Here is a 6483-nt window from a genome sequence, read left to right as displayed (position 1 = left end):
AACCATGGCAGTAACTCATTATTATTATTATTATTATTGTTATTATTTTGAGATGGAGTTTCGCTCTTGTCACCCAGGCTGGAGTGCAGTGGCGCAATCTCGGCTCACTGCAACCTCTGCCTCCTGGGTTCAGGTGATTCTCCTGCCTCAGCCTCCCAAGCAGCTGGAATTACAGGTGCCCGCCACCACGTTCAGCTAATTTTTGTATTTGTAGTAGAAACGGGATTTCACCACGTTGGCCAGGCTGGTTTCGAACTCCTGATCTCAGGTGATCCACCCACCTCAGTCTCCCAAAGTGCTGGGATTACAGGTGTGAGCCACTGTGCCCAGCCCCATGTCAGTAACTCTTAAGAGCTTTTAAGATCCAGCTCATATTCCTGGCGCGTAGAAGTCTCTAAATAAATACGTGTTGGATGACTGGCCGAGGGAATGGCAGTAATAAAGCTATCATTTGTTGAATGCTCGCTATGGACTAGGCACTGTTCTGGTGCTTAAATACATTCTTTTAGTGCTCATAACAACCCCACAAATTGGATATTAAGGTCTCTTTTTCATAAGAGAAAACTGAGGTTCAGGGAGATTAGTAAACTTGTCTAGGGTCATCTGGCTAGTAAGCGATACAACCATGATTCAAATCTTGCTCTAATTCAGTGAAAGTTCTTTTATTATTATTTTTAATTAAAAAATTGAGACAGGGTCTCATTATGTTGGCCAGGCTGGTCTCGAACTCCTGGCCTCAAGCAGTCCTACCTTGGCCTCCCAAAGTGCTGGGACTACAGGTGTGAGCCACCGCACCCAGCCTTCAGTGCAAACTTCCCCTCATCTCTCTGCTTGCCCTACAGTTCCTTGCATGAAAGGGGCTCAATCCATTGGTCTGCCCTTAGCTGCTCCCAAGTGTGTGAGTGATGGGGCCAGCTGTGGGCCTACAGAAGTGGCCAATGTGCTAGTGCCAGGGAGGTGGTTCCCATCAGGGTGGGATGGCTGCCTCCTGGCTGGTGGCATTCCCACCAACACCCCCAGGGGCCAGCTCTGTGGGGATAATAACTAAGCTTGTTGGTCTAACCTACTCTGGCTGGTTGGGCCAAAGTTACAAGTCAAAGTCTGTCCATCCCCAGATAATGGAGAGTGGCTCCTGCCTACCCACAATGATGGAGGCGAAGGTCCAGTCTCAGGTTAAACGTATGCTTCTGTCCCCTCATCTGTCTGCCCTCATTCGTCTCTTCTCTTCCAGTCCTCATCTAGCCACTGAAGCAGAGTGCCCACATCAGGAGCATGGGAGCAGCCAGTGCTCAAGCTCCCAGAAACTGCCCAGTGACCTGCCTCCTAGACCTGCTTCCTGAGAATGGGGCTGGCCACCTTCCAGGAGAGGAAAGTGAGCCCCTTCCCATCTTGGGGTGGGCAGCACCTGGAGCTGATAGTTGTATGCATGTTCGGGACACAGAGTACTCAACTCTTCAGGTTCAGTGTGCCGTGTGAAGGGAGAGGAGGTTGACACACATCAACCGTAGAATAAACAACAACCACAGAACATCAAGGTAGAGATGGGGCTGCTGGGTATCAGGAAGGCTTCCAGGAAGAGGTGACAATGAGCGGGGATCAAGGTTTCTAGGAAGAGGTGGCCATGAGAGGTGATTGTTCCATGGAAACTGAGGTGCTGATGGACAGCTCAATTCCCCCAGCTGGAGAAAGCCCCCCTGTTGCTGCCTGAGAGGGTAAGACTCAAAGTTTTCCTTAATCAGCCTCTTTCTTTTGGCTGTGCAGTCAGACCACTGGAGCATTGAGGCGGGTGTGCCAAGGGCACTCTGACCACTGCTAAAGTCAAAGCCTTCTGCAGAATGAAAACTCCGACACCTCCTTGCTGAGAAACAAACGAGAGAATGGCGGGGGTGTTTAATCATCCTCAGCTGCCAATACCTAATCAAGATGAATGGCCTGGAGAGACAAGGCCCGGGAAAGCATCCCGTGAAGCAGGAGCGCTGAGCCCAAGTCTCCTGCGAGTTAGGAGCCCCTCAGCTCTGGGCCACATTGAGGCCAAGGGAATACTAGGTGGGAGGCCCTCAGATTCAAGGGAAGTGCTGAGGGGGTCAGAGGTCACCATGGTCACCAACGAGGGCCTTCCAGCTGACACTTGCCTTGGCCAAAGACCTTTACTGAGAGCCTGCTCTGCCCCAGGAGGCAAAATAAACGAGGCACACCCCTGCCCTTCGAGGACACACAGTGAAAAATAGCAAAAGCTACCTACATACATTATCCTGCCACCTCAAGCATCAACACAGACACTTGCACCTAGAGATTGTTAAAGCCCCTCTGAAGGACAGGCCACTCACAGCCACGTGTAAGACACAGAGGCACAAAGGCTATGGGGGGATGAGGGCAGAAGAGATGAACTTCTCCATGCCCCATTGTTCCAGACCATGAACAATTCACTATCTGTGACTAGATCTCCTCTGGTGCCATCTGCAGGTGGCTGCAAGACCAATTTATTGAGCAAGTATTATGTTACAGGCACTTGCTAAACTCTGGGAGGTATAATGGTAAATGGGACCTGATCCCTATCCTCAGGCAACTTACGCTCTCCAGAGGACAGACAGACAAACAGGCATACCTTATATGACTCCTGGAATTTGACTGGTGAAGTGGAAAGAGTTTGGGCTTTTGAGTCTGGCAGCACTGGGTGGGTAGAAGTCCAGGCTCAGTGACTCACCCCCGGGATACCCTCAGACAAGCTACGTAACCTCTTTGAGCTTCCGGCGCCTCCTCTGCAAGGGAGGATGATAGTATTTGCCTTGTAGGGTAATTTTGGGTTTAAATGAGGTAGTGCTCACAGAGTACTTAGCATGTGCCTGGTATGTAGTAGGCACTTCATAAAGTGAGTTTCCCCCACCCCCCACTTTGTTTTGAGACAAGGTCTTACTCTGTAGCCCAGGGTGGAGTGCAGTGGCACAATCATGGCTCACTGTAGCCTCAACCTCCCTGGGCTCAGGTGATCTTCCCACCTCAGCCTCCAGAGTAGCCTGGACTACAGGCTTGCACCACCATGCCCAGCTAATTTTTGTATTTTTTATAGAGACGAGGTTTCACCATGTTGCCCAGTCTCCAGCTCTTAGGCTAAAGCAATCTGCCCACCTCAGCCTCCCAAAGTACTGGGATTACAAGCCTGAGCCACTGCTTCCAGCCCCCTTTCCTTTCTTATGGATGACTATTTTAGAATGTTGTTTTTTGTGTAATCTCGGACTTTCCTACCGAAGGGGAGAGGGTCCATGGTTGGGGGTCCATGTTCTTCCCAATACAGTGCCTGGTACATTCATTCATTCATTCAACAAACATGTATTGAACACCTGGTAAGTACCAGGAACTGTGTTAAAACTAAACATAGAAAGTGAACAAGACCAGATGTCTGTGCTCCTAGAGCTTGTATGATAGTGAGGGAGGTAGAAAAGAAACAACTATTCATTGTAAAACTCTCTGCTGTGGTTTGAATGTTTATGTCCCCCCAGATTCATGTTGAATCCTAATGTTGAATCCTATGTTGAAGCCTGATCCCCAACACGATTGTATTAGGAGGTGGCAACTTTGGGAGGTGATTAGGTCATGAGAATAGGGTCCTCACGGGTAGAGTATTAGTGCCCTGATGAAAGAGACCCCAGGGAGCCGCCTTGCTCCTTCTTTCCTTCTTCCATGGGAAGACACAGCTGGAAGGCACTATCTATGAACCGGAAAGTGGGCCTTCACCAAACCAAGTCTGCCTTGGCTTTGGACTTCTTAGTCCCCAGAACTGTGCGACATTTCTGTTGTTTATAAGTCACCTAGTTTAATGCTATTTTGCTGTAGTAGCCTGAATAGTAGCCTGAATGACACTCTGTGTATGGGGAGTGTCATTTGGTGATTCTGAGGGGCTCTGCCCTGGTGCCAGGATAAGTTCCCTGCAGAAACTGAAAGATGACCCGTTTGCAGCCCTTCTGTCAGGAGAGCCAAGCCTGGTTATGCTGAGACCGGAATCCTGGTGGGGTGACTATGAAAAAGTTGGGGTCTTGGCCTTGGGGTCAGAGATTGTCAAGGTGACTTCTCATGCGAATGCTTCACAGCCCTAGAGGCTTGATGGTTAAGAAGGTACTGAGGAAGTCCCGGATGGAGAGATAGGTGGTCTTACATGTGGCTGTGAGTGACCTGTCCTTCTGAGGGGCTTTAAGAATCTCTAGGTACAAGGGAAAGAACATCTCCTTGGGTTGCAGTCCAGGTTCATTCAACAAGGGAAGAAAACCGGAAAACATCTGATGTCTGTTTTACCAGAGTTGTTATTATTACCATTATTATTATGGTTTTTTTTTTTTTTTGAGACGAAGTTTTGCTCTTGTTGCCCAGGCTAGAGTGCAATGGCATGATCTCGGCTCACTGCAATCTCCATTTTCTGGGTTCAAGCAATTCTCTAGTAGCTAGGATTACAGCATGCACCACCATGCCCAGCTAATTTTGTATTTTTGGTAGAGACGAGTTTCACCATGTTGGTCAGGCTGGCCTCAAACTCCCGACCTCAAGTGATACACCCGCCTTGGCCTCCCAAAGTATTGGGATTACAGGCATAAGCCATTGCTCCCCACCAGAGTTGTTATTATATTTTTAAAAATTGGGCCAGGCATGGTGGCTCATGCCTGTAATCCCAGCACTTTGGGAGGCCGAGGCGGGTGGATCACCTGAGGTCAAGTGTTCAAGACCAGCCTGGCCAACATGGCGAAACCCCATCTCTACTAAAAATACAAAAATTAGCTGGGCATGGTGGCACGTATTGTAATCCCAGCTACTCCAGAGACTGAGGCAGGGGAATCACTTAAACCTGGGAGGCAGAGGTTGCAGTGAGCTGAGATCACACAATTGCACTCCAGCCAGGGCAACAGAGTGAGACCCTGTCTCCAAAACTAACTAACTAACTAACTAACTAAATAAATAAATAAATGTATGTTTCCCATGTGCAAGTGTGCACATATGTGCATGCACTTATGGACATGTGGAGCCCCCTCCTGTACCCCACAGTGGTGCAGTTATTATTCTGGGTTTTTTGTTTTTGTTTTTGTTTTTTTTTGAGACGGAGTCTCGCTCGGTGGCCCAGGCTGGAGTGCAGTGGCCGGATCTCAGCTCACTGCAAGCTCCGCCTCCCGGGTTTACGCCATTCTCCTGCCTCAGCCTCCCGAGTAGCTGGGACTACAGGCGCCCGCCACCTCGCCCAGCTAGTTTTTTGTATTTTTTTTTAGGAGAGACGGGGTTTCACCGTGTTAGCCAGGATGGTCTCGATCTCCTGACCTCATGATCCGCCCGTCTCGGCCTCCTAAAGTGCTGGGACTACAGGCTTGAGCCACCGCGCCTGGCCTATTCTGGGTTTTAAGTAGGCGCCGAACATGAAGGGAACCCAGTGCAATGAGCGACACCTGGTAAAGCCATCGCAATGTCTGGACAACCAGTCTCCATGCAGCTCCGAGGAGGATAACGGGAACCACAGAGGCTGTGAGCAAAGGGTTGCTCAGAGCCCCTCCGGATGGAGGAGAGAAGGGGGTGGAGCCATCCATTATCCTGCCAGCTTGGCACAGAGGCTGTGTGCAGGGGTTGGGTGGCTCTGCTGAGAAGAGCCATTCCATTTCCAAGAAGGAACAGGGAGGGGATGGTGAGGAGCGAAGATAAAACCAAGTCAGTCAAGCAGGGCAAAGCACGGTGTAATCCGTGCCCCAGGCCATCGCAGTGGCTGCAGCCAATCTCACTGCATGAGAGGTGGGAGAAGATGGGCTTCCCCAGGAGAGGCCCTGCCCTGGAAACCCCACTGCCTGCCCCGGGTCATCCTTGATACTCATTCCCTTGTCTCTCTCAGTGGTGGGAGTGACAGTGGCATGTCAAAGCCGCCTAACCACAGTCACAGACAGAGCCACCAGACGCTGGATCTGGGCAGCAACTTGGGGTTCACGGACGCCTTCTCCGTGCGTGTCTCACGCTGGCCTCCGCATGGCCCTGAGAGGTGCGTGCTCGGTTTGTTTCATGGGCTGAGTGGTTCAGTGACTTGCTCATGGTCACAGCCACCGCACAGCAGCACCACACATGGTCTGGACTGGTTCTCTTCCAACTCTAAACACAGCACTCATTTGGTTAAAAGTCTTTTTCATTTTCAACACTTCTTTTCTTTTGAAGGGGGGAGCAAAGCATGATCAGTTGCCTTTTATAAATCTCGTTTTCAATTTCAGTCTCTTTAAAAATGTTGAAAGAGTCACAGCTGCCTCTTTTGTTATTGCCTTCATCTCCCACCCTCTTTCCCGCCTCTCCTCCTCGCCTTTCCCTCCCTTAACCCTTTCCATGGCTCTGCTGAGCCACCCAGGCATGTGGCCGGCTTGTCATGCTGGTGGCCTTGGGTGTGGGAGAAGGAGGAGAAGAGGTAGGATTGAGGGGCTGCAGCAGAGACAGGGTCTCAGGGGTCTTCACAGTTTGATGGATTTTTTTTTTTTTTTT

The sequence above is a fragment of the Mandrillus leucophaeus genome, unplaced genomic scaffold (assembly GCF_000951045.1).
Source record: "Mandrillus leucophaeus isolate KB7577 unplaced genomic scaffold, Mleu.le_1.0 Scaffold52, whole genome shotgun sequence".
Classification (NCBI taxonomy): Eukaryota; Metazoa; Chordata; class Mammalia; order Primates; family Cercopithecidae; genus Mandrillus; species Mandrillus leucophaeus.
The sequence above is the reverse complement of the archived record's forward strand: the minus strand, read 5'-3'. Positions refer to the sequence as shown.